The sequence below is a fragment of the Lissotriton helveticus genome, chromosome 4_1 (genome assembly GCF_964261635.1).
Source record: "Lissotriton helveticus chromosome 4_1, aLisHel1.1, whole genome shotgun sequence".
Classification (NCBI taxonomy): Eukaryota; Metazoa; Chordata; class Amphibia; order Caudata; family Salamandridae; genus Lissotriton; species Lissotriton helveticus.
Genome location: NC_136063.1, coordinates 1,089,271,544 through 1,089,295,760, shown reverse-complemented (window position 1 = coordinate 1,089,295,760; position 24,217 = coordinate 1,089,271,544).

Here is a 24,217-nt window from a genome sequence, read left to right as displayed (position 1 = left end):
GAGTTCCTTGAGGACAGAGCGGAGGATGCGGAGGGGCGGGCCAGGAGGAACAACGTGCGCATAGTAGGCCTGCCGGAGCGATGGGAGCGGAGGGAGATGGCGGAACACATGGAGGCCTGGCTCCGGGAGCTGTTGCCAGAGGGCACGCTGTTGCCGCACTTTGTGGTGGAAAGGGCTCACCGAGTGCCGTCCTGTCCACCCCCGGAGGGCTCCAATCCCAGACCAATGCTTCTGCGGGTACTGAATTACCGTGATCGGGACACCATCCTACGTGAAACCCGGAAATTATTGGACATAAAGGTGGACAATGCAAAGGTGATGTTCTTCCCCGACTACACGGTGCAAGTCCAACGACAACGACAATCGTTCTTGGCGGTGAAACAGCGACTCAGGCGCCTAGCTCTCAAGTACTCGTTACTGTTCCCGGCACGCCTCCGAGTGGTGGCACAGGACAAGACTCACTTCTTTGATACTCCTGAGGCGGCTTCATCCTGGCTGGATTCTGGGATTGATACGGGCCACGGGTCCGCACCGACGGAGCAACGTAGAAACCGCGGCACCCGCAGACGAAGGCACCGGCGCCCCTCGCTGACCAGGTCATCCACAGCGGACACGGAAATAGGCCCCACACCAGAGCAAATACACAGTGAACAACAAGAAGCCCTCCGGATAGTGGCCGAGCTCAGTGGATCGCAGTCACCCATCCTGATCTCCAACGCCAGCCCAAGATCACGCGGGAGCGGGGACGACGAATACTTGTACGGACTGCCGGATGAACAACTTACAGAGGGCCTACCGGATGTCACACCCCAAACGGCGGACCTAATAGCATAGCAACCCTCCTCACCCTAGCCCTGGACGGACTGCAACAGCCGGTGACGAGTAGCGGGCTATGCACTACATTGGATGGCACACTTGGAGGCCCCCACCGGCACTTCTGTAGTCTTCGGTTGCCATGACTGGCTCCGTCCCCGGGGCCTGTGCCCTGCTTCCGCCACCCCCTCCTCCCAACTGAACTCTGGGCTGCCCCTGTCGCCGGGAGGGGGATCGGAGCTGTTCTACTTGAGAAACACCAGGAACATTGTGTTGAAGGGGTGGACGGACCCCTAGAGGTGAGTGCTCCCCGGGGGGGAAGTGGAGTCCCCCCCGGAACAGAGCATCCTGGCCCTGTGACGCTAGGCACTCTGGCCCTGACTGTGGGCGCTGCCATTGACTTCAGGTGCCCTTTGGCCCACAGCCCGTGGAGGGGAGTCACCACGGCTCTCTTGGCCTAGTGAACTATCCAATATTGTTTAAGTAACGTACTTTGTCATCCCCCCATTGAACTCACGGATTGATTGAGCTCGTTAGAGCGTTTGGGCGGCGACATGTTCCGTTGCTGCCCTTCTGGTATTATGGTTCTGTTAATGTTCCTTTTGAGACTAGTGTTGGCACTAAAGTGTTGCAGCTTGCATTCCTGGGTCTGTGCGGGATGGCGGGTTGGAAAAATGGTAATTAATGTTTGCTGCTGTGCATGTGTGGCCGGGGCGGGCTGTCGGTTGGGGGGGGTTGCGGGTGCTTGGGCGGGATGGAGACTGTGATGACTACGGTTAAATTTTGTACCTGGAATGTCAGGGGCATGCACACACCCTCACGTAGATATCAGGTGTACTCCTATCTCAAAAGACATCAGATACAGATAGCACTGTTGCAGGAGACCCACCTGGTAGCCACAGAGGTAGCCACGCTTCGCCGTAGGTGGCGGGGGCAAATATTCGCCACGACCTTCTCAGCGTTTGCACGAGGGACTCTGATCTGGGTGCGGCCGGGGGTTCCATTTGCACTGACACACAGCAACATTGACGCTGAGGGGCGCTATGTCTTCATACAGGGCAGACTGGACGGGCAGCAGATAGTTATAGCCTCCATCTACGCGCCAAATGTCGAGCAGGGGAAGTTCCTAACACGATTATCAGCGGTGATTGCACCTTGGCCCGACGTGCCCCTATTATTAGGTGGTGATTATAATAGTGTGCTAGATGTCTCCCTTGATCGCTCGTCTCCCCCGGCGACTATCGCCATGGCCCAGGCAGCCTCCAGGGCCCTACTTGATTGGGCGACACAGTGGAACCTACGGGATGCCTGGCGGGTCAGGAACCCCACCGCCCGGGTGTATTCCTACTACTCTGGGGCCCACTCATTGCACGTCAGGCTAGATAGATATATGATGTCCCGGGACCTGATTCCTTCCGTAACGGACACTGACTACCTGGGGCGGACGCACTCGGACCACAACCCACACACTCTAGTTTACGGATGGAGACGCCCACGCCCACCTATACCCACATGGCGCCTACAGCCGGATCTCTTACTCGACACCCCATTCCGAGAGGAGATATCTAGGAGGATAATACAATATTTCGAGGACAACAGCGACTCGGCCTCGTCCCCGACAATCGAGTGGGACGCCTTTAAGACAGTGGCCCGGGGGAGCTGCCTCAGCGTGCAGGCAGGCCTACGGGGGCAGGTGGAGAGAGATCTGCTGCAAGCGGAAGTGGCACTACTAGACAAGGAGCGGGAAGCGGCGGAAGGCGATGACTCCCAACTGGTCTCGGCCTGAGCAGACCACGCTCTATTGATGGAGAGGCTGAAGAACATTAATTTCGCAGCACACTCCGCACGCACCCACAACGCAGGTGACAAACCTGGCAGGCTCCTGTCGTGGCTGATACGACAAGACACTCAATCCGCGTCGGTGCTGTCGATCCGTACGACTCAGGGCGCTGAAGTCTTCACCCAGAAGCAGATACATGAGGCGTTCACGACACATTACAGGTCCTTATACAGCTCACGACTGAGAGCCACTGAGGTGGAGATCGCGGACTATCTGGCGACACTGCAGCTTCCAACGGCCACTCACGCCCAACAGGCGGAGCTGGGAGCTGAGCTTACCAGTGAGGAGCTGCGAGAGGTGATTTTTTCCCTCTCTAATGGCAAGGCGCCGGGCCCAGACGGACTCCCGGCCGAATTCTACAAGGCCTACTCCTTGTTACTAATACCAGAACTGTTAAGGATGTACAAGGCGGCATCTGAGGATGCTGAACTTCCGGCGTCCTTGAACGAGGCCAATGTGATCTCCCTGCTGAAGCCGGGCAGGGAGGCGTGCGAGCTCGGATCATACAGACCATTGGCGCTCCTCAACACCGATTACAAAATCTTGGCGGCGACGTTGGCTCGGAGGCTTGCACCCCTGGTTCCCACACTGGTGCACTCTGACCAAAACGGCTTCGTGCCCACCCGCAGCACGTCTTACAACTTGCGCCGCTTCTTCAGAGTCCAACGCTATGCTACTTCCACCTGGCCGCGTTCTGGGTGCATTGTACTTGATCTCGAAAAGGCGTTTGACTCGGTGGAGTGGCCCTATCTCCTCCGTGTCCTCGAGAGGTATGACCTGGGCGATGCCTATGTCCAGATGGTGGGGCTCCTCTACCAGGCGCCCGAGGTACGAGTCCGGACTGGGCGATTGTTCTCTGACAGAATAAGGATTGGGAGGGGCACCAGGCAGGGTTGTCCCCTCTCCCCCCTGTTATTCGCCCTCGTGATGGAGCCATTGGCAGAACTGCTCCGGGCCTCCGGCGTCGCCTGGGGTATCCCACTGGCGGACGGCACCCACTCGGTGTCTCTGTATGCCGACGACTTACTGTTATATATCAGGGACCTCGCCCATATACCCGCGGCAATCACGGACATCTTTCAGGTGTTCGGGGACATGTCGGGGCTCCGCGTTAACTGGGCTAAATCAGGAGTTTATGCGTTCAGTGACGCAATGCCACAATGCGATGTGCGCATGATGGGAGAGACGCTCCGATGGCACCCAACGGTATTCAGGTACCTGGGGATCCTCATATATCGGGACCCCATTGATCTCCTGGAGGGCAACCTAGTGAGAGCCATATCCTCGCTGTCAGCCCAGGTCACGTTCTGGAACTCCCTCCCACTGAATGTGCCAGCCCGAGTGGCGCTGACGAAGATGATAATGCTCCCCCGGCTCCTCTATTTTTATGCTAACCTACCAGTGTATGTACCTACGCGCATATTCAAGGGGTTGGAAGCCCTCACCAGGCGCCTTATTTGGAATAAAGGACGCCCCCGGGTAGCACTGAGGACCCTCTACGCAGCCTCGGAATCTGGTGGCTTGGCGGTTCCCAATCAGGAACTATATTACCTGGCGGCCCAGCTACAATGGGTTACCTATTGGCTGAGTGGTAAGAACCTGATGGACACGGCCACGGAAGACGCTACCCTGTTACCCACACAAGTGCTGATGCTCTTCCACCCCCTGACGCGGGGTCGGCCCCCCAACCAGATCCATGTGGCTGTCGCACGGCAGTGCTTTATGCGGAGCCTCAGACTCACCAAGCGCACGGTGCCCTATGCCCCGAACCTGCCTCTGCAGGGGACCCCCTTGGGTACTGGCGCGCTGTCCTCCTCCGAGTTACGCAGTTGGACTGCGGCGGACTTGGACGGCCTGGGAGACCTGTATAGCGATGGGGAGTTACTGTCCTTCGAGACTCTGGCCACTGACACTGGTCTACCGGCAGGCCAATTTCTGACGCATGCCAGGCTTCTTCGTGCGCTGACTGGGGCATGGGGAGACCTGACCCACGAGCCGACCACGCATATGCTCATTCAGTACCTACATGTGATGGGCGATGGCTCCCATATAGTGCACTGGCTGGCACAGGCACTAAACTGTCATACTCAATTCTCCTCCCAACGACTGAGGGAGAAGTGGACGGCCGACCGGGGTAGTGAATGGACAGACAAACAGTGGGCAGCGGTATTGGCAGGCGCCAGAAACGTTCCTCGCAACGCGAAGTTTAAGATCATCCAGTATTACATAATACACCGAGCATACTTGTCCCCAGACAAACTGAACCGCTACTTTGGACTCACCTCGTCAGCGTGCACCAGGTGCGGTCTCCTGAACTCGGACATCCTACACGCGCTCTGGAGTTGCCCTCACCTCACCTTGTACTGGTCGGCGGTCACTGACACATTGACGGCAGCCACGGGCGATACCCTCCCCAAGACGTGGGAAGCATGCCTGCTGGGACTCTACAAAAGAACCAAGCAGACCAAACTACAGGCACGTTTCTGGGACCTGGGGCTCATTACGGCTAAGCGACTCATCACGAAACGATGGAAGAATGACACCCCCCCCGCGCCCTGCAGACTGGCGTCGCTCATTTGACAACTGGGCTTGCGCAGAGAGCGTGTCTCTACACAGGGAGGAGACGGCGGGCCTCCGTATGTACCCGATTGCCCAAGACTGGGACGCTACCCTGACCGCATACCATCGGACATGCACCCAGGCTGGTATAACGTGACCGCCTCGACACGGAGCAGTGGGGGAACAGTCATCCGCCGCCCCGGCGTGGCGCTCCCCCTCCCCCCCCTCCCCCGGCCACTACGGTACTACCCGACTAGGTCTACTTGCTATCAACCCCTCCCCTCCCCCCCCTCCCGCCCTATGGCCACAGCAACCCTACATCCACAGCCGTCCCCACCCCCACACAGTCCAGATAGGGCGCAACATGCGCCGCTAGGGTCACTGATACATTACTGTACACGCTAATACTAGTCCAACTGTTGTTGAAGTGTTCCTCCCCCCTTTCTTTTTTCCTTTTCTTTTTTATTTCCTTTTTTCATTATTTCCCTGTTGTATCTCTTGGTTGACAGTGAGCTTGTTTCTGCTGTACTCACAATGATGTTCATTTTCCCCTCCCTGTTTACCCTTTACACAATGTTTATTGTACACTGCCAAGATCAGGAGACTGTAGCCCAGCGATCCATATGGCACTATGGGATGTGACTCCTGTCTTTGACCTCATCCGTGCCAACCAGGGAACACGGCCTAGAACAATCGCTGTTGGCTTTTATGACCACCTTGGTCCTTTTGCAGTGACACATGCTACAGGCACTGCAACCCGAGACTTTTCCTGGCACTGATAATTGCGAACTAATGCATCTCCCCTGGCTACTGTTTATTTTCACTTATGTATGACCGACATGTCGAAACAAGTTACTGGCTGGGTAAAGTTTGTAGTTTTTATGACATTGTATGATCATTTGGTTTGTTACTTGTGAAACTAAATAAAATCTGGGACCATTGGTCTTTAAAAAAAAAAAAAAAAAAAACAAGCTTGATGACCAATGCCATTTAGATGTTAAAATATTTAATAGAAGAATATATAATTTTGTTACTCCCCAGAAATGTTTGGCTTTATGGGGCATATTCCATGTCAAATATGGTTGAGGTCTTTTCATAGTAATAGAGTCCATTATTACTTTAAAACTTCTTTTTTGACTACAAGTGCTATGGTCCAAGCGATAGATTAGATCAAGCGATGCTTGTTTGGGACAGGCCTTTAACTGAGTTAACAATAAAAAAGATATCAATTTTGGTCCATCTCAATTTGGTCTGAAGCAAAATTTTAAATTTCCAAAACCATTGATTTTTCTGTTTTCGATTAAAAAATCTCTTTACCAATCCTGCCAAGCCTTGTGCACAAGAGCTATTAATCCCGAATTCCAATCTTAAGGTTGCAGTGGCTGCTGATGTGTCACAAGATGATAACCTCTTTCATTTTTGACCTTCTATCTTATCTAGGAAACTCCATCCTGCAAACATCAATTAGGATGATGGGATTTTAGACTGATATATAGATAGGAGATGGGAGAAGTGGCTCCTACCAATGGCATTATAAAATGCTCCCAAACCTTTGCGTCTTGCTAATATTATTGGAATTGTGATCTGTATCTTTCAAAGTGCGGCACATGATTTTCCCCCCAAAAAGTATAAGAATAAACTATTTCAAGTTTTTAGGTTTCTCAATATCATGAATAAGTAGGCATGTTTACATCCTTCCTTCCCATGAAAACATAAAACTTTTTGGGGAGTTCATTTTCAAATAGTGTGCATTGACGTACTGCTGCAACGCTGCTAATCGACCACTTAGACCTTTAGGGGTTAGGTCAAGGATTACAATGTCATTGGCATATAAAAAGCAAGGTATTGATCAGCCCCCAATACTTACAGAAAAGTCAATCATTTTTTAAAGAAAATTGGGAAGTTCAAATAAATTCAAGGAAAACAACAATGGTGCAAGTAAACACCCTTGCTTCACCATTTTTTGTCTGGAACGTCTCAGATAGTCCCTGCCCTCCTCCCCAACAGAATTTGACACCATTGATATTTCATTTTGACCTAGCTTATGTAAATGAACGATGCTCGCCAATGGTATCTTTCCAACCCACTTTTAACGGGAGAGGGGCTAACTCGATAATCGACTTTACCCTTTTATCCTCCAGATATTCAGCACTTGTGTCATCATGGGAGATACTTGATACCCTCTTGAGCGATCATTATCCCATTTCCTTTTGTTTGAAAACTAAGGGGGTGGAAGAAAACTCTGAGGTCATTCATAATTTCCCCATTAACCTCGCAAGCTCAAATGGTTATTCCATTAAATGGGACAAAGTTGATCCCGAGGCCTTCATCCGAAAGTTGGTAATTAATACTTATGACCATATCAAAATATCTCTCTCATTGTCTGAAGAGAACTATAAAGTCCTTGATTCCTTCCGCAAAATCACAGAGGAAATTAAAAAACAGCTGACAAGGGAATACAAAAATAACACCAATAAAGTTCAGGGCTGGTTTGATAAAGACTGTTCAAAGGCACATCTTAATCTGAAGCGTGCCCTACACGAAGTCCCCAGATCAACGGAGTAAGTAAGGCAGGCAAGAAGATCTTATCATGCTGACTTTGGAGCCCGTTAGGATCGCGGACGGACTTGAGTCCGTCCGCGACCCCTGAGGAGGAGGGAACGTCCGCATGGGCTGCGGCGTTCCCTCCTGTGCAATTAGAATGTGACCGCCACCCTGGCGGTCACATCCTCTATTTCTAACATTGCGGCGGGTGCGGCTTCAAGCTGCACCCGTTGCAATGGTAAAAAAGCATGCATTGAATTTACATGCAGAAAGCGGCAGGCACCACGCGGTGCCTGCCGCTGTCTGCATGTAAATGCAGGGGGGTACCATAGATACCCCCCATGTGCACCCCCCACCCCTTCACCCTGGGGGCCCGCGACGAGCCCCCGAAGTGCACATCCGTATGCTTTTCCACGGCGGAGAACCCGCCGCGGAAAAGCATATCTGATACGCAATCCTAATATGGCTGGCGGTGTCTGAGAGACACCGCCACCATATAAGAGCTTTTCCGCCGCGGTTGTAAGCCGACCGCGGCGGACATACACCAAGACCCACTAGCCATCCTAATTTGGCGGTGGGTCTTTGGAAGCTCCGCGGCGGTTTTCCCGCATCCTCCGGGCCGGCAGTGGCTTCCGCCGGCCCGGATGATGCGGCAAAACCGCGACCGTAATGTGCCCCTTAGTTAGCAGAAAAAGAGAGTTAAAAAGAGAATCCTGGCAGACCCTGCATGAGGCATGTCAAAAGAACGATAACATAGCTTTTTGGAAAGCAGTTAATGCACCCTTCTTGCAAGATAAGGAAATAGATATTAACGACCTGGCTATTCCAGGTGATATCTGGGTCACCCATTTTACCAACCTATACGATAATGCTAATATAGCTGATAGCGAAAAAGACTCAGAAAACCTAACTGTAACACATGAAGAGGATGGCCCAGTAGGCACGTTCCCATTGGGGATTGAATTCGACTGCGAAAAGGTCATTAGAGCAATTAGGGAAAGTGCCTCGGGGAAAGCGCCAGGTCTGGACGGTGTTCCGATAGACATATACAAATTTGAATTAGGTCTATAGGCACCTCTGCTAACAAAGGTGTTAAATCACTCCAATGCTTTTGGCTTTATTCCTACTTGGCCAGAAGCGATCGTTATACCGATTTTTAAATAAAAGGGGACAGGAACAACCCTACATGCTACCGCCCGATATCCCTATTAGACGCACTAATGAAGGTGGCTGGCAGGATAATTCTAAATAGGTTACAGGATTGGGCGGAGGAGAAGGATGTCATTACCAACTTGCAGTATGCATTCCGTACAGGCAAAGGTACAATTGAACAGGGCCTTAACCTAGCATTGCTAACAGCTAAATACACCCAGGCTAAGAGAGGAAATCTTTTTGTAACATTTGTGGATTTAAGCTCCGCTTTTGACTGCGTGGACCATGATATATTATGGAAAACACTTAGTGACATGGGCGTAGATCAGCAGATCCTATTATTTATTAAGGAATTATACAGGGGGACGGGGGCCAGAGTACGGTACGGTAGGAGGGGGGAATGTTCGGCTAAATTTAATATAAGAAGAGGTGTGAGACAGGGGTGCATTTTAGCACCCTTTCTCTTCACCTTGTACATCCATAGCATAGGAAAATATTTAAAGGCATTCCAGTTTGACTACCCTTCCGTGAGTGGCACCCCAACCCCCATCCTCCTGTATGCGGACCGCGCCGTAATCATGTCACAGACTACTATTGGTCTACAAAGGGCAGTCATTAAATTCGCAGAATATATGAGTATTAGAGGGCTAAAAATCAATGTCTCAAAAACATATTCCATGACCTGTGGCAATACGATAAGGCCTAGTAGTGCAATCTTTTTGGATAAAAATAAGATTGAGAGTACCAACAGATTCTCCTACTTGGGAATCAATTTCGATAGTAGAGGAACATGGCACGCTGCGGTGACCGCAAAAAAATGTGCTTTCTCTAGGGCTAATGGAGCCCTGATAAACTTCGCTAGAAAATTGGATGGGCGCCCGGTACGTGAACTCCTCCAAATTTATAAATCTAAATGTGTTCCCACTGGTATTTTTGGGGCCGGGATCTTGGGGATCGTTCAGGCAGAACACATCCAACACTGCGAAAATTACTTAATTCGCTATTTATTAGCAGCCCCCAAATCTATGGCTAATTATTCCAGCCACAGCGAAGTTGGATTACCATATATCTCCGACATGATTAAATCTTCACCATTGTTACTATGGCATAAAATTTGGGTAACGCCGGAAACTATTTTAAACAGAGATATTGTTACCGATTGCCTGAAATTAGATGGAGTAGCAAACATAAAATGGTTAAAGTATATAAAATCTATGATGTACGAGATTGGGCACCGAGAATTTTTTGACACTCCCACAAGTATGGAAAGGGTCCCCAGAAGAACTCTAAAAAAACTGATCCTGGAACATCTAGATAACAAAAGGTGGATCTCGGAAAAGGGTAAACGCACCGTTATGGAAAATCAGTTACTCATTACTCATGCCTTATTTACTCTTAAATCTAAGTTGTTATTCCCGAATGTTGCTGACTAGGTTTCGCACTGACTCATTCTTTCGAATTGTAACATTTCCAGATTGTAACGACTGGTCCAAAGACCTGGTAAAATGCCCATGTGACGACTCTTCCCACCAATCTAATATCCACTGTATTTTGTTTTGTACATTTTATCAGATTCCCAGGAAAAGGTTTTTGAAACCGATTTTCGCAAAGTGGGGCATAAGGGGATGCAGAGTGGCGTTCTTAAATTAAAACAACTAGAATCTGAATACGTTATAAAAGCAGTTCCTTCCTTTTTAAAGATACTTATTAGTTTTCGGAACACCTTATGATGTATGTGCCGTTTTTCGCTTTTCTTTTTTCTGCCTATTCTGTTTGTATTGGGAATATTATATGTCCACATGTAAATAGTGTACAATCAGATTAGAAAAATTTCGAATTGAATTGACTATGTTTGTACATGATTCCTCCACCCTAACATTGAGCTTGTTTAAACGAAATAATCTGCTTGCAGTCCTGATTGATGACCGTTAGCCCCGCATAAAGTTTACATTTGCATTTTAAATCTTTTTACGTCTTTTAAATTGTATAGACTTAAAAAAATATATGTTTTAACATGTGCTTTTATGATTTTGCAAACCAAAAATCGAATAAAGCTTATTTTGATTTGATTTGATTTGATTTTGACACCAGGTTGATGAGTGAAGGCCAATATCAAAAACAATAAAGACCCCGGCATGGCATGATTAAATAACTACTTCAACAGTGTTGCATGGTCAACTTTGTCACAAGCTGTGGAAAATTCAATAAACACAGCATAGCCTGGAGAGACCCTGACGATCACATATGTTTCATTAATAAGTTGCAGGGCTGCAATATTGTCTAAGGTACTTTTTTTCATGAAGTTCATTTTCTCTAATGTAATAATCAAAATATCCTCTACCCGGGTATTAAACTGGTCAAATAGACACCTAGTGAAGACCTTGCCTACTGCATTTAACAGAGCAATTTGATGTTAGTTTGAGGGTGAGCTACTGTCACCCTTTTTATATAAAGGTGCAATAACACTTCTGCTCCACATAGGGGGCACTCTAGAATTAATATAACAACATTTGGAGACTGGAAATGATAGCATAGCCCAATGTTTAACTTCTTTTTTGTTACCAAAATCAGAACTTCATCTGGGCCCATTGCACCAGAAGTCCACATAACGTGGATTGAGGTCTCAATCAGCCAAAAGGAAGGGGCACCACACTTAGCTGTAGCCAACTCAGAGCCAACAGAGAGATCATCAATGGAAAATGTAACTCCTATATTTTCTGCATATATATTCAAATAAAACTGCCCCAACTGTCCTCATCAATGAGGGAAGAGCGGGACCCTATTCTAGAACCACAGCAGTTTGCAATAATCTACCAGAAACGTGTCATTTTTTTTATTACTAGCTTCTCTTAACTCGTTTCACCTATAATCTACAATCTGCTTGTTTATACTAGCCTTTAAGTGACATATTTTCGTTTTCAAAAGAGAAATACATCTATCTTTTTCCTTTGTACACTAAAGATACTGCATTCGAATCAGCCTATTTATTTCCTTGTTCAAGGAGCGGATGGGCAGACATGACAGCTCATCGGAGGACCTAGTGTGCATCTGATTGGCGTTATTTGTAACCTGATTCATAAATTGGCAAAAGAAGCTAAGGACGTCATCTTTCCAGAGGTTCAGACCTCTCCAATAGTTTTTTTTAAATGAGAGTTCTTACTAGCATACCATTTTGTTCTACCAGAGTTTTTATTGAATTTTGAGTGAGCGCTGTCAATTTTCCATGGCCCTACTGAGGGCATACTTGCCTCCAATCAGTTAAGAAGCAAAACATAGAATAAGAACCAGTAAGATGATCAATTTCTAAGTATCCGATCAAAGACGAATGGGTATAACGAGCAGGAGAATCTGGGGTAAATCTTCCATTTACAATCACGCATTCATGCTTTCTAAATTGGGCATGGAGTAATTGCGTTTTCTTATCTGGTTTTTTTTTCGAGGTGAAAAGTAGTGGGGTAAAATGTCATGCTTCTTGTTTTATAAACTGTGAGAATCGTTGGAGACTTTACAATTTAAGTCTCCATAAAAGCGATTATTATAGGATCTATCAGGTGAAAGTCATATGCTCACTGATAGAGTTTGAACCCTCAAATCCTCACCCCCAGTTGGAGATATAATAACTGCTTGAAAGAGGATAGAGGGATCTTTAAAATTATTGTACTTCTAATTAATCTTATTATTTAAAAGAATAGCTATCCCTCCCTTTGCATGCCCTTTCCTGGATGGGATCACGTTACAACTTATTAAAACCAACCATCACATTGGAAATCAGAGGAGCACCAAGCTTCCTGGATGCAGATTACATCAACTTTTAAGTTTTTAAAAATTTCATTTTTTGATAGTAGTCATTAGACCATCAGCATTCCAGGAAACCACTTTTAAGTCATTGCTACTTATAAGGTTTAAATACTGGGCCAGATGTATAGGCATAATTAAGGCCAACAGCCACCAATTCCATTTCTAACACTCATCCTCCACTATAGAAGCGGGAGATCTAGGGCTCAGAGTACTATGATACACTACAAGCCTCCCACCATTCACAAGAGAGACAAGCAAGAGTTTGGGATTTTAATTGTAAAATCCCTTTAGAGGAACTTGGGAAGACTCAGGGTATGAGTTACCCAAGTTATTATATTGGTTTTTCCAAATTCTGTTTTACCAGATTACAGATATTACATCAATCCCTCTACATTGGAGGGAGTCACTATTTTGCATGACCAAATTTGCAACAATTTTAGTCTGAAACAAAACTCTTGCTTTTGTTGCTGATAGTGAATTTACTAAAGAGACAATGGAAATATCACTGCTTTGAATCATCATCAAATTCTTAACAAAATCAAAGCAAAGCAACATGAAAAAAATGTGCAGTTCAAAATTAAATCATAATCAAGCAGAGCTACAAAGTCCCAAAAAAGGTATCTGCAGGTAGGGAAGATGGAAGATGATAATGCTCACCAGTTCACATAGGGATTGAGTTATCTTTAGGCACCATACCAAAAAGTTAAGCCGCTGGATTGAGAATGAAGGCTGTGCAATAATAAATGGTGGAGCTGCCACATCTACATCAAGGTCTCTGTTGTCCAAAGAAGTGATGAAAGATGAGACCATTTTTACAGAATGACCCACCTTATCCCATAGAACAACAATACCAGGATTAGCAGAATTATTAGTCGCAGCCTTTAAAGCAGCATCCCCAACATCTTGAAAGTCAAGTTTTTTAGGGCCTTTTTTTTTATTCTCACGTTGTTTTTTTCCTTATGTTCTATTTTTTGTTTTTGACATTTATCTGTAGACTAGGCAAACTCTGAGGTATCAACCAAGCAACTTTTGGCCCGATCTTTATGCCTGGAGATGGGAAAGGCCTCTGGGCCCAGAACATGATGCTTTCACTGATAAACAAGGTACAAGTCAATTCACTGAGCATAGGTTAAAAAAATCTTTTTATCAAACAGATAGAACTTCCCACAAGTTGCTGCTTCTTGAAAGGTACCAACATTTTCTTAAATAGGTGTTTACCAGCATGTGTCCCATAATCTTTTTTTTGCAAGGATTGAGAGGAGCGGTCTACCCCCAAGCTTAAAAATTAACCATCATGTACACAGTGATCAATAGGACCCAACTTTGAACATAGCTCACTTTTCTCAGCTGTAGGGCCTGAGTTGGGTGTACTCCCTCTTCCTTTTTGTCCATCAACACTTTCAAAATTGCAGACAGAGTACCTTGGGTGTGATCCATATTAATAGCACACTTTCTAAGAGGACTAAGATAGAAGACACAATTATTTCCAGATACTTAAACGATTCAGGGACTTGCCCATACTGCAGATTACAAGACAAGTATCCAAGCAGCTCCAGATCAGGAGTGTCTGACATCTGTACAGGTGCTGATAAATGTTCCGTCAGCATACTATTGAATAACTTTAAACTACTTGCCTGTGACACAGCTGGCTGAGACCAGGAAGAACTAATCTCTTTTAGCGAAAGATTTCTCAAGTTGACATACACTTCCACATCTGATAGGGTGAAATTCTCATTATGGCATTTGGAGACATCCCCCAGATCCAGATTCTCCATGTCTGTAGGAGGATGGATATCTGACTATGGTTACCCCAAACTTTTTGCCTAGTGTTTAACTGGTTTTCGACTTAGTTGGCCTGGGATCCTGCTAATCAGGGCCCCAGGCTATCTGCTCTCTCTTAAAATGGACTCCATGCACCCTAGGTGCATAACCAAATTGGTACTGGACACCTTATCAGACCCTGTACAGGGCACTATAGGTGCCCAGGGCATAGGTGCATCCAAGGCCTACCAGGGGCTGAAGCATAGCTTTTGCCACCCCTGGCTGGTTCTTAAATTGACACAACTGGCTGATCACTCAGCTGGGGCATGGTGGTGTAATCACCCCTTGCTTAGATATAGTATACCTATGTCTAAACCTATATCTGGACACATATATACCTATAAGTCACTCCTATGGCAGGCCTTAACAATCCTGGAGGCAGAGTGCTTGGTTTTATGTGAGATGGTGCTCTAGCATGAGCTGAGCCTGTCTGCAGCTTTCGGAACCATTTCCTTATAACTGTTCTAGTGATACTGCCATACCATATACTCTTAAGTGCATTATAATCCTCGCGGTTAATGCTAACTTTGGTTTGGCTTTATCAAAACATGTCGTGTTTGGTGTCATACACTTTGTAATACTACCCCCTCGCCAGTTCTGGCGACGGGGGTAGCATTCCACCCTTCTAGAGGGAGAAGACATGTTACTTGCTGCAAATGCGGTTAATCCTTACCAGGGCCCCAGCATCACAAAATGGATGCTGCTGCCACAGACACATGTCTGACCTCCTGCTGCTGACCAAAACTTGGCAGTGGAGGGTTGGACAAAGGGTTTCCTGTCACAGGGAGGTGTCACACCACCCCAGACAGAAGATAGTGGATTGTAGCAGGGAGGGTTGAAAGAAACTAGACGCTGCCTGGGGCGCACAAGGTGTCCCTGGGCAGATTCCAGTCAAACCGGTTCTGGGGCACTCCAGCCCCAGTCCTGGCGGGAAACTGGACAAAGGAAAGGGGTGTAACCACCCCCTTCCTGGGTCCCACCCATAGGAGGGACCTAGCAGGTAATCCAGCCCCCAGATTTGGAATATAGGTGGGAGCAGTGCCAATGCACATCAGATTATCCTGACTGAAACTTATGAAATGAAACTCTGGACCCTTCGACATCCCACTTGACGTGGAAGACGGAAGAATCCCCCTTGTGGTCAAGGAGTGACCACCCTGTGCAAACAGGCACCATTCAGCACCTCGACGTTTGCTTTGTTGCAGTTCCCGCCAGAACTCGAGCAACAGAGACCAACAAGAGCCAGCTATCCTGACTTCCAACAGCCCGATCCACAGTCCATGCAGAGCTGGGACCCGTGGAGGTGTCCTGAAGCGTGGGAGCGGCCATCTTGAAGTAACTACGAAGCGCTGACCGTGCAGCACCCGAGGCTTCCTCGAAGCTGTGCATTAGAGGGTAAGAAGCTCCAGCCCTGAGCAGCTTTTGTACCGAAGCTCACCCCTCTACACTTGACGAATGCTGCGTGGGGCCCTTCTGCATTTTCCTGCTCAACGTGTTGGTCCAGTTGCTTGCCCGTTGGCTAGTGGCCCCTGAACCAACGAACCTTTCAATTTGAACAGCTGATCTGGTTGCTCCAGATTGGCACTCGCTTCCCTGAAAAGGAGCACCCACTCAGACCTTGCTGGTCCGAGTGATACGCCATCTTTGAATCCTGCGTGGGTTGCCTTTGCCAAGGCTTGTTGACTCTGATCATAAATCCGACACCGCCGACAGTGAGAACCTTTGTGGGACAGCTCGTGATTCATTCCAGGACATCCTCGGTGCCCCAGAGTCCGCGTGGCAGCGGAGACAAGGCACCTAACAACGACCTGATTGCGCCCGACATTGCCTGGTTCCTTCCTGGTTCCCTCCTGGTCACTGACCAGTGACCCAGACTCTGTCCCCTCTGCTTTCAGGTACCCTTCAACTTTGATCCACCCTTGGATCACACCGGACACTTCTCTTCTGGACGCCTGCAGCATCTTCATCTTCAGGCACCATCGAACTGCGTGACGAAACCCGACACACTTTGGCACCTATGCACCCGCTTCCTGTGGGTGAGGTAACTTACTAGCGCCGGTGTTCTTACACTGGTAAGGACCTCCAGTGCCTAACTCTAAAGTTTGGTAGTCCTAGTCCAGTCGGAAGACTCTTTAATCTGTAAAACGATAACTTTTACGCACCATTGACTTTGCATTGGTGCATGCGTGTGCTTTCTGCACTGCACCCGAATCCCGCGGGCTACTCCCGTCCTAACTGCTGTTAGTCCAGTGTAGTCCCAGCGATTCCCAAGGCCCCAGGCCTTACCCCTGATCGATTAGTGATTGTTATACCACTTTTTTGATATATGGTTTGAGTGGCCACCGGCCTCATCCAAAAACGTGCAACTTGTATATGTTATATTGTGCTTTTGTTTAAACGTTTGTGCTTCATTGCTCATAAAGAGTAGTGGGGATCATTCTGAGAATAAATACATATATTTTTATAATATATAACTTGTGTGGTGTCCTTTCATTTGGTATTACAGGATTGCATATGGTAAAACAGCTTGCTTCACATGCCCTCTTGAGTTAAGCCTTTAAGGCTGCTTAGTCCATGCTACCCCTAGGATAGCTTTTCTAGAAGGTTGACTTACAACCATCACCATAAGGGATTGTTTGGACTGATACAAGGTGCCCACAGAATTGTGGACATCATACATCAGGCCAACTTCTCACAATGTCCGTGACAATCATAGGAGGTGAAGGAAACGAAGCGGGATTGAGATTAGGGCCCAGCTTTGTAGAGGCAGGAAGTGTCTCCAATTTAGGTGTAAGGTCATCTTGCACCACATTCTATTTAGGAAAAAAAGAAAAAATCAAGTTTGAGCTCTTCACTGCATGTAAATGTGCCAACATATTTCTCCGGGGATTAGAGTTTGTCTTTTGAAAGGTCCTCAGAGGAATCAGTCGGCCTGAAAAAGCTTCTATGCACTCATACTGTTACCTTCAGTATTCACCCTTATACTCAACGAAGGCTTAGAAGGATAAAGCCTCCTTTGCGTAGACAGCCGTCAGGATTTTACTTATGGGCTAGTCAACAGAGGTCTTTTTTATAATCCATTAGAGAGTACAGAAGTAACGCCGGTGAAAGATGGGAGGGAAAAAAACAACACACAGGTCACAATTTTTCACAATAATCCGATGACCATGAGCAAGAGAGGCGCCTCCGTGTGAACAGCCAGCACTGACCTAATTCTGGCCACCTCCGCTCACTGCAGAAGGGCTCTCAAATGCTCCTAAAGTACAGCGCTACTGTCTCTCCGCTGTCCCAGAGAACAATAAGGCATGGTATGCAGTTAGCACTTTATACCAAAGTAGACGAGGTTTTTGAAGCTGAGGCTAAGGTAGGTGATAGCAGATCACAGGGTGGCGAAATATATTGCCACTTGACTGATGCATTTGGCAAACTGGGAGGCTGTGTGTGAGTGGGAGCTCAACTGACACGAAAGCCTCATCCAAAACAAGTTGAGCCACCTCCATGGGCATAGGACTCAACCCTGAGCAACGGTTCTAACCCGCTGCTGTCCTCTCCACCACTCTCCCCTCTGTAGTCTCTGCAACTCCCCCAGGTTCACTCCCCTTTGCTACTGCTTGATACTTCCCCAGCAGGGTCCGGGCCAGACGGGTACACCTCTGCACCTCCAATAACCTCAGCTTGATTTACTTGCTGGGGCTTTTTCTCTTGTGAGGTGGTCGGCTCAGGCAGGTCTTTCTGTACTGATTCCTCCAGGGTGTTATGCCGTGCCGTTGCACCATGTGCGGCCCCACTATAGCGCTATTTATTGGCAGGGCAGCGCTAGTGGACTTGTGACGGCCACGTGGTGTAGGCTGCAATAAAGACAGGACACCAGAGTGAACGTGTAGTCTGTGTTCGCGCGGTGCGGCTTTGATATCGTTCTCGCACAATATTTATTTACGCCCCAACGCTATGCAGGACAAACCAATTAACATATGTTGCCGGGGGCATTGCAATACACCCCCGGCGCTAGTTCAGGCAATGAGTCCACCTGACATTAAAGTATCTCGTCGGGATACAACTTTCCTCGACAAAAATTAACGTCCAATACAAACTTTATTAACAATTACTTTTAGAAAAAAGATATGCAACACAGGGGCCTCAGCTCCATGTCCAATGTCACATTATCTCACTCCAACTCCCGTCTGCAACCCGATCCCGAAATATTGATGGGAGTAACCCTGTAGCTGCAAATGGAGTATATGCATTAAGATTGGAGATCTTACATTTCCTGCGAATCTGTTTCCACACCTTATATGCTGCTTTCACAATTTTAAATCTGGTCTTTTTATAGTAGCTAGGCTCGTGGATCGACACCAAGCAACCATTAGCTTTGCTTCCCAACCCAAATTCATATATAGACGGGTATTCTATATAGATATATCACCCTTGGCTCCAACTAATAGAACTCCCATATGTTGTAGAAAGGCGGCCCAATAGTACAGTAGAAAATTGGGAATAGCCAGATCCCCACGTTGTCTTGGAAGCATCATCCATTTGGCCGCTCTTCTGGACCTGTGATAACCCCACAGAAACCTAGAGCATACCCTTTCTAGCTTTATAAAACAAGAAGAAGGAAACTCAAGAGGAATAGTCCTAAAAAGGTACAAAAATGTAGGTAAAATTGACATCTTGATGACATTGCTTTACCAATAAAGGGAAATATGTAGGTGGTCCAATCTCTCTAGTTTCTTATTAGTACTTTCAATTAATGGGCAAATATTTAAATTGGGTATTCTATCGACCGTGGCTTTAATTGTAATACCCAAATAGGTTACTGTTGAAACGACTGGAAAATCCGGGGGGCAGATTAAACCTGGGCTGATGATTTGGGTCTTGTCCACATTTAGCTTATACCCTGACAGGGTGCCGAACTGAGCTGGCAAGTCTTCCACCACTGGGAAGGCCGGGACGACATCACTCGTAAAAAACACAATGTCGTCTGCGTATGCCAGTGCCCTGTACTTGATCTCCCCAATCCTAACTGCTTTAACCCCTTGCATGCTGCCGCGATTCCGCTCCCGTGCTGAAGATTTAAGCGCGGGTGCGGTCATGACGGCCCCAGCCGTCATCAGCACACGAGCACTGTAGTGCATGACGGCTGGGGGCCGTCATCAGCATGCAAGGGGTTAATATGGGTTCATAGCTCCAATTTTCTTAAAAAGGGTTCTATATACAGTGCAAAAAGCAGGGGTGAACAAGGACACCCCTGCCTCGTGCCTCTGCTAATAGTAGGTGGCTTGGATTCCTGCCCCTTCAATCCGGATTACTGCTTCTGGAGATAAATGCATTGCCTTAACTGCTTGTACAAAACCCCTGCCTAACCCCTTCCAGCATAGGACAGACCACAGGAACCCCAGGAGACCCTATCAAACGCTTTCTCTGCGTCCAAGAGGAGAAACCCCAGCGGTGACCCCGTGGCCTGTGCCCAGTCCAGAAGGGCGTTCACCCTACTGACATGATCTGCCGTGTGCCTTCCTGGGATAAACCCATGTTGGCGTAGCGATACCAGAGGGGTAATGACATTTCCCAGTCTTACTGCTAAGAGTTTTGAATAGATTTTACTGTTGCAGTTGATCAAAGTGATAGGCCTATAAGAAGCTGGATTAAGGTTTGTCTTATTTTTTTTTAAAGACAATGATTGTTGACTTATACCAGGAATCCGGAATACTATTATTTTCCTGTGCCTGTTCAAATAAGACTATAATATTATGTTTAAGTACTTGTCGGAATATTCCATAGAATTCCAGAGGGATACCGTCTGGTCCGGTAGCTTTACCCATGGCTAGAGATGTTATTGCCAAGTCTATCTCCTCCCATGTGAACTGAGCTTCAAGTATCTAATTTTGATCCTGCGTGACTTTTGCTGTTTCCAGGCCATTAAAAAAACCTTCCTGGGATCTGTCTCTGTCACGTCAGGTCCCTCAGCATATAATTGACTATAGAACATCTGAAAAACATTCAGAATTCCTGCCAAAGAGTCCTGGACCTGTCCTGAGTGATCCTCAATTTTACAAATACGGTTGGCTATCTCACCCTGGTGCAGGCGTTTAGCTAAAACCCTGCCGTTGTTTTCTCCCATTTTGTATGACTCGATCCTCTGCTGCATATATTTGGCTGCCACCTCCGTACCAAAATGGCGATGAATGTTAGATTTTATAATAGCAATATGCTGGTGGCATTTCTCAATGCTTGTGCCCCTCTGAATTCTGCTCATAGATTCATACTTTGCTATCTTTAATTATTCTACCAAGTTTCTAATTTCTTTCTGTAATGTTTTTTGGCAAGTTATGGAAAAGCTCATAGTTTCCCCTCGAACAGCCGCATTAAAAGCATCCCACACAATGCCGAATGAGGCTGTATTATGATTAACCCTAACATAATACCATCTTCCAGCTACGACCTACTTCTGCCCCTTAAAGGGATTTCCAAAGTCCATGACCTCACCAATCACTACCTCAATTTCATGAACTCGATACTAAATGAGGTAGCCCCCCTTCATCTAAAGAGAGTCTCCAGAAAAGATTCTAAGCACTGGTACAATGGAATACTCAACGAGGATGGACGATCTCTCAGAACAATTGAACTCACATGGAGATCAGCTCCATCCGCCAATCACCTCAAGATTCTAATGAAGAAGAGAAATGCATATTACAGAAAGATCAAGCGCAGTAAAGCAGACTTCTTCAGCTACCAACTAGACCAAGCAAAAAATCGTCCCCAAAAACTTTTTGAATTAATCAAAACCCAATCTAAGGATGCACCTCACTGTCCGCAAGATAAAGCATGCCCACAACCCAACTGTGAAGAATTTGCTTCTTTCTTCACTCAGAAGACGGACAGCATCAAGAATGACCTTCTCAATGATCTAATCTTACACTCTGGATCACATATGAAAACCGCCCCATCCCTTCCAATTGCTCCACACCAAATCCCATCAAAGTTTGACCTGAAAAAAGATGCATCCTGGTCATCCTTTGCTACTTACAGTGAAGAATCTATCTGCAAAATGCTTAGTGCCCTGAATCTGGCCAATCACTTCATCGATCCTTTCCCCGCAAACGCTGTTAAAGTCTTAACCCCACTGCTTCCACCTCTTCGGACCAAGATCATAAATAGCTCACTACAACAAGGTTGCATCCCGGACACCCTCAAAGCCGGGAAAGTATCCCCCATTCTAAAGAAACCCACGGCCTACCCTACGGATCTAAACAACTACCGCCCTATATCCAACATCCCTACCTTGGCCAAACTATTAGAAAATGTGTACACATCCAGCTGATAAGAAATATTGAGCACTTTGACCTATTCAACAAATACCAATCAGGTTTCCGAGCAGGTCACAGCACTGAATCAGCCATGACACATATAATTGATGTTGCTCTACAAATCCTAGATCAGAATGAAGCCTGCCTATTCATCTTGCTAGACCTCTCCTCAGCCTTTGATACGGTCAAACATGAGAACGTGCTAGATCTTCTGAAACACAGAATGGGATTTTTGGGATCAGTGCTAAATTGGTTCACGTCAGGTCAAAACAATTCAAGGTCAACAACTCCCTGTTCAAACCCGTCCCAGTTACTTTAGGAGTCCCGCAAGGGTCCTCACTATCCCCAACACTGTTCAATCCTTTCATGGAACCACTTACCGAAATTTACGCTGATGACACAACTATACCTTAAGATCCATACCCAGGAAGACATCAAATAGCTTAACACAACGCTTGGAAAAACCCAGACATGGTTGGCAGAAAACCATCTCAAATTGAATGCCCTAAAAACCGAATTCCTCCTAATTGCTCCACCCGCCCAAGTTCCCATAATGCAAGATTGGATAAACATCTTACTGCACTCAACGGCCAACCAACCATTTTGGACTCAGCAAAATCACTGGGAATAACACTTGACAGAAACCTCAATATGCAAAAACACATCAGCAACGCAACAAAAGGAGCAAACTTTCAGATAAATACATTGAGGAAACTGAAATCTTGCCTGCCGGACAACAACTTCAAGCAGGTATTACAAGCTCTAGTTATCCCTAGAGTGGAGTACGGAATTGTCTCTCTCTGTGGCCTGCCTAAAGCTACAACGGCCCCTCTAAGAGCTTCAGTCAATGCTGCAGCGAGACTCATCACTGGTTCTAAAAGAAGTTCCCACATTTCCCCGGACCTAAAATCCTTGAATTGGTTACAGTTTGAAGCCAGAATTCATCTGAAAATAGCATGTATGACTCATAAAGCCATGCAACACAAGGCAGTCAGCTATTTGGCACAGAAACTGATGCTCTCTGGTGGGATCAGATCCTCAAGAAGCCTGGAAAACTTGTTACTGAAACCGCAAAGATTCCACAACAAGCAATAATATAACCGAACCTTTTCAGGTATGGCGCCCAGAATCTGGAATGCCTTACCTCCAGAAATCAGACTTAATTCCTCTACTGCATCTTTAAAAAAAGAAGTAACATCGATTCTCATGGCTAAATTCACCTGAGCGGGGATTGAATACATTTTGAGACCAAACGTACTCTCGTTACTGAACTTTATTATGCCAATGGACCATCCAGGCATCCTAGACAGTATATCTACCCTTTGCCTGACTCACCAGGAAAGTTCTGTGACTTTCCTTATTACTTTGCTTTTATAAGATGCTATGTATACATGCTTTGACTTGCATCTAACCGATGTGTAAAGAACTGTACTTTGTACCCCAGACACTCATCTTGTAAAGCGCTCTGATATCCACAAGGGTCTTGTTTGCGCTGTATAAAACTTTCAAAATAAATAAATACATTGAGAAAAATACCTCTATCCATTTAGCCATATGGGTACAATATGCTTCGTTAAGCAAAAGTTTCCTTTCAAAGGTCCAGGGTCGCTGGACTCTTGACATACCACTCAGAGGAATTTTAATCATTAATGGATTGTATTTTGATACGATTCTTGGAAAGACCTTAATCTGACTTGTCTCAGCCAATTGATTAGACAGAAAAAAATTGTCTAGCCGAACTAGCTTATTGTGTGGAGCTGAATAAAACGTGAACCCAGGATCGGGTGATCTAAGTTTATGCCAACAGTCTAATAATCCAAATTCCTTCATCATTCCTTGAAGTGCTGTGAAAACTCTGACTTTCCTGCCTTGATATGGAAGAGTATCATATACATCAAATTTACTGTCTAGATGAATATTAAAGTCACTGCAGCGTATTAAAGGGTGCAGCCATAGAGCAAGTTCGACACTTAGAAAGTTTAAGATATCAGGGTCATCTAAATTATATCCATAGATTGAGCAAAGTGTCATAGGGATATTTTCCACTATGATTTCGGCAATAGCCGACCAACCCAGATTATCTGCCTTAACTCGTTTACATAAGCCCACGCCTTGCCTAGCTAAAATAGCCATCCCCCAATTGTTGTCCCCTGCCGGGTACAAACCAACACTTCCATCCCGAGATTCCTCAGCCACCCCCGCTTACTCCACGGTATATGGGTCTACTGAATACATAGCAAATCAATCTGCATATATCGGATCTGTTTAGCTAGCATGCCCCGCTTCTCCTGTCATTGAGACCACATATGTTAAAAGAGCAAATCCGCAAGCTACCCATCATCCTTGTAGTTTATGTACTCCGCATCACACATTACACAATAGCACC